This window comes from Equus przewalskii, chromosome 28, assembly GCF_037783145.1.
Source record: "Equus przewalskii isolate Varuska chromosome 28, EquPr2, whole genome shotgun sequence".
NCBI classification, from domain to species: Eukaryota; Metazoa; Chordata; class Mammalia; order Perissodactyla; family Equidae; genus Equus; species Equus przewalskii.
Genome location: NC_091858.1, coordinates 19,262,819 through 19,271,253, shown reverse-complemented (window position 1 = coordinate 19,271,253; position 8,435 = coordinate 19,262,819). Strand labels below are relative to the sequence as shown.

Sequence of the window (8,435 nt, the reverse complement as noted above, 5' to 3'; positions counted from 1 at the left end):
TTCTTGGGGGCTGGCCTGTTGGTGTAGGGGTTAAGTTTGCGCACTCTGCTTCAGCAGCCTGGGGTTCACCAGTTTGGATCCTGCGCCCAGACCTAGCATTGCTCAGCAAGCCATGCTGAGGCAGCATCCCACATAGGAGAACTAGAAGTACCTACAACCAGGTACTGAGGCTTTAGGGAGAAAAAAAATTGATTTCTCTCCTTTCCAGGAATGCATTTATTCTGAAAGACTTACAAAGTAAATACACTTAGTATAACTTAACTGTTGCTTTTGTTTAAAGCTGACATAAAATAGCAGGGATCTAATTGGTTTCTTTTTCTTTGGATCTTCATTTCCTTAAAAACATAGGAGTTATAAAGATTGCTGTCTGAGTAGCCACATAGGTGCTGAAGTTCATAGTTTGTATCAATTTTGGTTTCTTCCTCTAAGAAGTAATAGATTTTATAACCTTATGTAAGAATAACATTATGACCTTTACTGAATCTCCCTTTTGGATATAAGATATCTGGCTGATAATTTTATAGTGTTTCTGAGCTATTAATTCTGGACTCAGCATCTTCTGTTAAATCTACTAGAGCAAGGCTCAGCTAACTATGGTCTGCAGGCCCAAACCAGCCTGCTCCCTGTTTTTTTTTTGGCCAGTGAGATGAGAATGGTTTTTAGAGTTTAAAAATGGGAGAAAAAAAAAGAATAATATTTCCTGACATGAAAATTATATAAAATTCAATTTTCTTTTTTCTCCTGGAGAAGATTAGCTCTGAGCCAACATCTGTGTCAGTCTTCTTCCATTTCTGTATGGGTCACTGCCACAGCATGGTTGACAAGTGGTGCAGGTCAGCACCCAGGATCCAAACCCATGAACCCAGGCCACCAAAGTAGAACATGCCAAACTTAACCACTATGCTGGGGGAGGGGCTGAAATTCAAATTTTAGTGTTATGAATATTCATTGGAATGTAGCCACACTCATCATTTGTGTCCTGTCAATGGCTACTTTTGCACTACCATGGGAAAGTTAAGTAGCTACTGCAGAAACTGCCTGCTGCATTATCATTTCACATTTCTGCTTGGTGTGCTACAAAATCAGTGGTGCACTTATGACCTGACAGCATTTGGAGTGCCATTTCTCTCTCTGTACCACAACATTTTATTATTTTTTCTGTTACCAATTCATACCCATTTTGTCAAAACAAGAAAAGTGTACTTTTAAGGCACAGTAGAGTGTGGATTATCTTATCAAAATATGTGGTAAAATACTGTGTTTATTATACAATGACACCATAACTGTGCAAAAAAATACAATATATGTTGACATAACCAGACTAAGCACTCATCACAATGTTCCCAACTCATAGATAGGAAAGCAAGAATCAGGAAAATTAGAAGTTTTAAAATGGAGTCTCTCCTCACAGCATAATTTCTTCACAAAAATAAAAAATGAAAATGAGGTTGCAACCAAAGTATGTTTACAAGTAGCCCATGTGTTAGCCAAGCAAAGCCATTTACCAATGGTGAGTTTTATCATGTTTTTTGAATGCAGTAGCCCTAAGAAATGTGTCCAGAGAAAATAAAAAGACTATTAGTCTTTTGATGAGAACAGTTGCTTGAACAGTGAGGGCACTGGGCACAACATTGACAGTTAATTATAAAATAAGACTTGATTTTGAGTTTCTTTGGTTCTTAATCGGTCAGATGTTACCAGTACTGCCCAGCTGTTACTCTGTATTTGAAAAATCAATGCTGAGTTTGAAATGACTTAAGAATTAGTTTCTGCTAATAGTCTGTGTGGAACAAGTATAGGTGAGAATATTTTTAAAGAAGTTGAGAAACCACTACGTCAGTACAACCTGAAGTGGAATCTACTAAGATGTGATACAACCAACGGTGGTAAAAATATGCATGGAGCAGAAAAAGGGTTAGTTGACGGTCAAATTTAAAAACTTGTGAAGATGTAAGGTGTTTTGATTTGGCAGGGACCCATTTCACTTGTGTCATACGGCTTTGTTTTCTTTTTTTCTAGCAAGAGCTAACATTGTTCATTGTTAGCTGGTGTTACACCACTGCAAAGACCATGTAGAAAGAGAATAAACAACAAAATACTTGAGCTATACATATGTACACAGACTTCCCTTCAGTTCTTTCTTTCTAGTCATTCTGGGGCCCATCCATATCCTCTACTTGCCTAAGTATATTTTTAAAAGAACTTTAAAACATGTTTGCATGTTACCCTAAGATTAATATGTAATTAAGGTTGCTTTTATTAAATATCCAACTTTCACAAAATAAATGTTTGATTAGGTCATTTAAGGTGCTTTTAATACTAGGCTTTAGAGGGCTGTCCATACTGACAGAAAAAGACAGGGAATCTAAACTGACAAACAGTCCTACTCCCATAGCCGAATAAAAAACAAACAACAGAAGAACTGAAGCTTTCTCTGCTATCAGTTCTTTAATTCAGCATCAACAGAATTCTTTGGAGTATTATGTTTTTTCTCAATTTAATTAAGCAACTTTATCTGTCAAACAAGAACTATTAAATATTAATAAATTCAGGGCAGGATTGAGCTCCTTACACTGATAAACCTTCCTTGAAAAATGCAACATAAATCAGTTTTCATAAATCATAAAATAGTACTGTCCTTTCTGAGCAATAAGAAGCTCCTATATGTAACATAAGCGAGTGGTTTTAAGAAACCACTTATCAGAAGGCCCTTTTGGGTTTAATTGATGCTCAGAAATAAGTCAACTCAAAAGATGAATAATATTAACATTTTTTCCCAACTGTAAACTAATAATACAGAAATACTGAATACTGGCTATGAACAAGAAGGTCAAAGATGTATCTTTGGGCATTGTCACCAGTTTTGTTTTTGCTCTCACTTTCCTGCAGTGAGAAAGGGCTGCAAGTGATTTGAAGTGGTCTCTCTTGGCATTGCCCAGACTATCATAGCTGAACGTTCTGTTGCTATAGAACAGGTCAAGGGTGTCAGAGATTGAGCTCTTGGTAAGCTGGACTACATTATGATAGAGCGTCCTCTTTACCTACATCCTCTTGTTTGAGGCCTCCTGCTACACTGAACATTGTGCTGGGAGATGCTTCATGTGCACAGTTTTTGATCCACAGATGTTCAGTCTCCTCAACTTCATCCCTTCAGTGATGGCCACCTGATACTAATCGGGACAGTACTATAAAATAATAATGAATCCATCGTGGCAAAGAGAAAAAGGACAGTGCACGGTCTGGACCATTATAACACACTTTCCTGTGTTCTCTAACAAAATAAGATTCTTTGGTAATAAATTCTAAAGGAAATCTAGTGGGGGAATAGATTGCTCAGTTTTAAAATCAAGACTTTTCTAAAGTTGGCTGTGTTTAATGCTTTTAGTGACATGATCAAATTGCTAAAATTTCAATAAAAATTAGAATCTCCGAATTTTTATCAAGACAAGGCTAAAAAAATCCCAGTCGTTTAACAAACACATAAAAGTTTAACAAACACATAAGGTGCATAATGCAGTCTGCTTCCACCCGTAAGAGGAAATAATGGTCTAAATTGGCTAAATATGTGGAAAAGGAGCGTAGGCTGCTAAAACATTTGGGATTAAGCCGAGTAGTTTTTTACTTAGAACAGTTTTCTGCAGAAGGAACTTACCTAGAGGCATGTTGTTTGTGAAAATCCAGTCGAAATGTGTCACTTCAGACAAAATGTTAGCAGGAGACCAGAATCTGTAGTCCGTGGAGATGGGTGGGAGGGTCGTACCGGAGGCTACATTCATCATGGTTTACAGCATAAGTGGATGTGCATGCACCATTTACGTGGTTCACATATGTGTGTGGGTTTTAAAATTCATAACAGTATTAGAACTATCACTTTTACAAGTAAATATCTGATACTATGATAAGCGTATACCAATCAGCCCAGCAAGTTTACACGTATTTCTCCAAATGGGGAAAATTGGCTGGTTTATAATAAGAGTACAAGTTTTTTCACAGGTGGTTTACTTGAAGCATGAATCACATGATTACTAGCTTAACTTTTTTATGAACATGGTTTATGAGTCCTTTGTATTTGATTTGCCATGTGAATATAGTTTTTTGTCAAATGTGCCATATTTGGTAGTTATCTGTTCCTTACAGTGTACTCGAGTTTGATAGTCTGATTGTCCTCAGAATCATTTACTGAGTAATTACCTCATCCCGTCATCCACATCTTCTCAAAAGACCTATGTTCTGACCAGGTTGTAGACATGAATTTTGCCTATAGTAGCTCTGGTAGACTATTAGGAAAAGTATATCTTTAAAGCAATTTAGATTGTCAGTGCAAAGGCGTTTTCATATAGACGGCTAATAAAGGTGATCAACCAGACTTTATTACAGTATAACAGGAGGGGGTATGTGGACAAGCACTTCCTGGAATGTCTCCTCATTGTATTTTGATGCAATTTTTCCTTAATTTGTCTTTGAAAAAAACAAACCCTCTTTCACTGCACAATGGCAAATAGTTAACTAATGTATATGAAACATTTGTACAATATTTTTTAATGAAAAACTTCTTAAATATTGATACCTATATGGTAGAATCTCTAAGAACAGGAAAAATCAAAATATCAGTGTAATGGACTATCAGGACCGGTGAAATATGTGTCTCTTCAAGTTTGTTAAGCAATTAAATTTTTTAAAGTAAAATGTTTTTAAGGTACATTTTATAAATATGTACAAAATCTAGGTCTATTTGATGCTTTATTCACTCAGATGAAATTTATACTTCATATCTAATGGGATATGCCATCATCTCCAAGAATTATAAACCCCTAGAATTAAAAACAAAACCAAACAAAAAACCCTTTAAAGATTATTCAGTTTGAAAACAAAAAGGGAACCATTACAACTTAATGAAAAAAATTTTATTTTTAAAAATGCTTTCAAATCTGATTCTAATGTGTATTGACTACGTATTTCAATAAATACATGAAAGACCTAAAGGGGGAAAAATTAACAGTACTCTAGCAAGGTAAAGAACAGAAATCTCTCTTTTTTCCCTAGCTTCTAGTTTGACACGAGGGAACACCTAACAGAATCCCGTCTGTAAAAAGAGCTGTAGTAATGTGCTTTGAAAAAACTCTTGCTGCATATAATTCTTAATACATCACGTGATGCTGTTGCCCTTAAGACTTAGAGCAACAGCTATAGGTTCCAACCTGGCACTTCAGGTAATGAAATATGATGACCAAAAAGTGCTTTAAGTTAAAACAAAAGTAAAAATGTATCATATCTTCTGAGATTGCACGAAGCAGATTGTCAGATCAAAATCTTTAGCTTTAAAAAAAAATCTGAAAAAGACTGCCATCCTGTTGTCCAAATAACCTCACTCAAACATCTATAAAATGGACTGGGCTGACATTCGTTCTTCCATAAATTCATTTAATATAAAACTCTTTGTATTTTTAGCAAGGATGAGTAATTGCAAGGATCTTTTACTCCATTATCCTCTGGTCTTCGTTTATCTTGTGTTGAATTTTTGTCTAACTCGGATTTTGAAAAGTTTAACACCATCTTCTCTTTAATTAAATACTAGTTCCTTAACTGTGTAGATTTAAAAGGTGATCTACTTTAAATTCTCAAAATCAGTACCCAAAAAATGTATACAGCTTATTCTAATCACTAACATTTACAAAACTTACACTCCATCAAATTAAAAAAGAATAAAATAAAACTTTTTTTTAAATAGTGCATACAAGGCACAAGAGCTTCTTAGTATATTTACTGAAGCCGAACGTTTTGGCATCAACAAACACACCACTTTAGTTTATCTTAAACTCAATTTCCAAACAGCACACCTTTTAGTTCAGGTTGAACTAAATTTCCAAGAGTATATGATTTTTGTTTGATGATTTGCATAATTTAATCTTAATAGGTATTTGAGGACCTATATAGTTTAACTGTCATACTGTTGATGAGAAGACAAAGAATATAGATATCAATGGAGGATTAATCTATTGGCCCATCAGGAATTCTTAACAGAAATTCAATATTTTTGCTATGTTCAATAGGAGAAATAACGTAAAAAGAGATTTTTAAAAAGCTAAACCAGCAAAAGAATATCATAGACCAATCTTCATAATTGTTGTTACAGATTTTCCCCTAATTTTCAGATGATTAGAAGAGATGAAAAATATATTTCTGATGTAATAGGAATCTATTAGTTCTGACATAAATTTTCTAGCCAGTTGAGCTCAAGCCTCAATGATCATACTTCTTTTCCAGCAAGGAACAAAAGCTAGAATTAGATTAAAGTCAGGCAAAAAATGGATGGTGATCTTCAACTGTAGGCCATTTGAAATCTGTAATGAATTCATTGTACAATTCACTCAGTCTGAGGCTGAATTCACATCAGAATAAACAAGTCTCATTTGCTACCTCCACCTTCTCGTAGGCAATAGGTTTTACAAACAAAGCTTCTTATCATAATGTGACTTGAAATCTCTTAAATGTCAGTATCTTAATAGTGTCAATTTTCTGAGTTGGAAAATCAGATGATTAATGGGCTTTTTATGTGATAAATTGTGCTACCCAAACATTTGGGTGGAAACTGGCCCATGAGTTTATTCCCAGTTGTTATGATAGAAGATATTTTTGCCCTTGATTCATAAACCATAACTTAATATTTAACAGGAATTTGTGTTAGTTGAAACAATCTATCCTGGATTAGAAATATTATGTTTTAAGCAACGGCTTGGAAAGAACTAATCAATTCATAGTCTGCATATCCAGCCAAAGGGAAATGGAACAGCTGGCCAGTGGTGCCTTCCTGTGGGAAGCCTCTTCCATCCATCTACAGTATTGATACCTTGAAATGAAACAGAAAACATGGAACTAGTATGTAAACAAAAAAAAACAACAACAAAAGAAACTAAGCAACTCACTCAGCGTTTGTTGCAGTAACATCCCTTGTTCAAAATTAAATGTTTTCTACACTATAAGGTTCAGAAGATGAGTTCTTGGATATAGACCTCCACGTCAAAGCTTCTCTAATTATAATATGCATACGCAAGACCAGAGGATCTTGTTAAAATGCAGATTCTGATTCATAGGTCTAGGGTAACCTATTTTGCATTTCTATTATGCACTTAGGTGATGCCAGTGCTGCTGGCTTGGGGCCCCGATTTGAGTGGCAGGGTTGTATGTTATTCTGCATTTGTCAGAGACCAGTAGCAGTTTAGGAATGACAACTGAGTTGGAAGGGGGATTTAGGGAGATAATTTTGAAATTTCATGTGCATAGAAGCACAGCATTTTTTATTTCTATTGTATAAGAGGGAAGGTTGAGCAAGCTAATCTTTTTTTAAAGATTGGCACCTGGGCTAACACCTGTTGCTAATCTTTTTCTTCTTCTTCTTCTCCCCAAAGCCCCCCAGTACATAGTTGTATATTCTAGTTGTAGGTCCTTCTGGCTGTGCTTTGTGGGACACAGCCACAGCATGGCCTGATGAGCGGTGCCATGTCTGTGCCAAGGATCCGAACCGGCGAAACCCTGGGCCACCAAAACGGAGCGTGTGAACTTAACCATTCGGCCATGGGGCCGGCCCCGGGCAGGCTAAATTTAATCTACACCAGCACTACTATGTAGGTTTAGGCACATTATAACTATCTGGAAACTATGCTGAACTAAGAAATATTTTATAAAAAAGCTACAGGTCGCTTACTAATGTAGTTCCCAAAGAGGAAAAGCAAATCTGAAGATACTGTTTAGTAATATAATTAAATTGGCATATCAATATTAGATAATATTTAATATAAATGTTATTGAATAGATTGCAAATCTAAGATGTAAAGCAGGAAAAACTATTTTAAAAACTGTTAAAAACTATTTTGACTATCTACTAGCTACCTTAGAAAAATTCAGTTTTTTAAAGAAATTTTACTGTCACTGGTTATGTCAATAGAATGAAAAACATTACATCAGAAAATCATTTTTTAAGTCAATACAGCTGATTCATGCTGCTATTTGTTTTTTATAACCACTAATGTCATATATTCAAATGTAATAAAATCAAGTTTCTGTGAGATTTTTAATTTCAAAGATGTTATTTTATCACTTAGTTACCAGATGTTTATTTAGAACCTACTATGTGCCTGGCACTGTGCAAAGTGTTGAGAATAATGATGAACAAACACAACACTGGTCTTGTGTCAAAATACTATCACTTATCATGACTTATACATGATGTTGCTATGTAAACTTGTAAAATATTTAAGACGTATGACCTCACAAAGTATGGTAATTACAACTAATTCAAAATACTGGAAAAAAATGGAAAATCCTGTGAAACTTTGTATGCTTTACAGAATTATGTTCTGTAAAATATTTTACTTGTGGTATTGTTTAGTGATTCTTTATTTGTATATTCATAGTTACACTTTGGGAATTTGTTTCCA

The 8,435-nt window shown here is 34.9% G+C and overlaps 1 protein-coding gene across 4 annotated transcripts in view; it reads right to left on the bottom strand.

Annotated features, from left to right (window-relative positions):
* Positions 1-4,889: 4,889 nt before the first annotated feature.
* The window catches only part of ZDHHC2 (zinc finger DHHC-type palmitoyltransferase 2), a 65,217-nt gene continuing 61,671 nt past the window's right edge, over positions 4,890-8,435 (bottom strand). For all 4 annotated transcript variants that reach the window (XM_070598293.1, XM_008529155.2, XM_070598294.1 and 1 more), the window contains one exon: positions 4,890-6,847. The gene's annotated coding sequence lies outside the window, so the exon portion shown is untranslated. The remainder of the gene's footprint in view (positions 6,848-8,435) is intronic.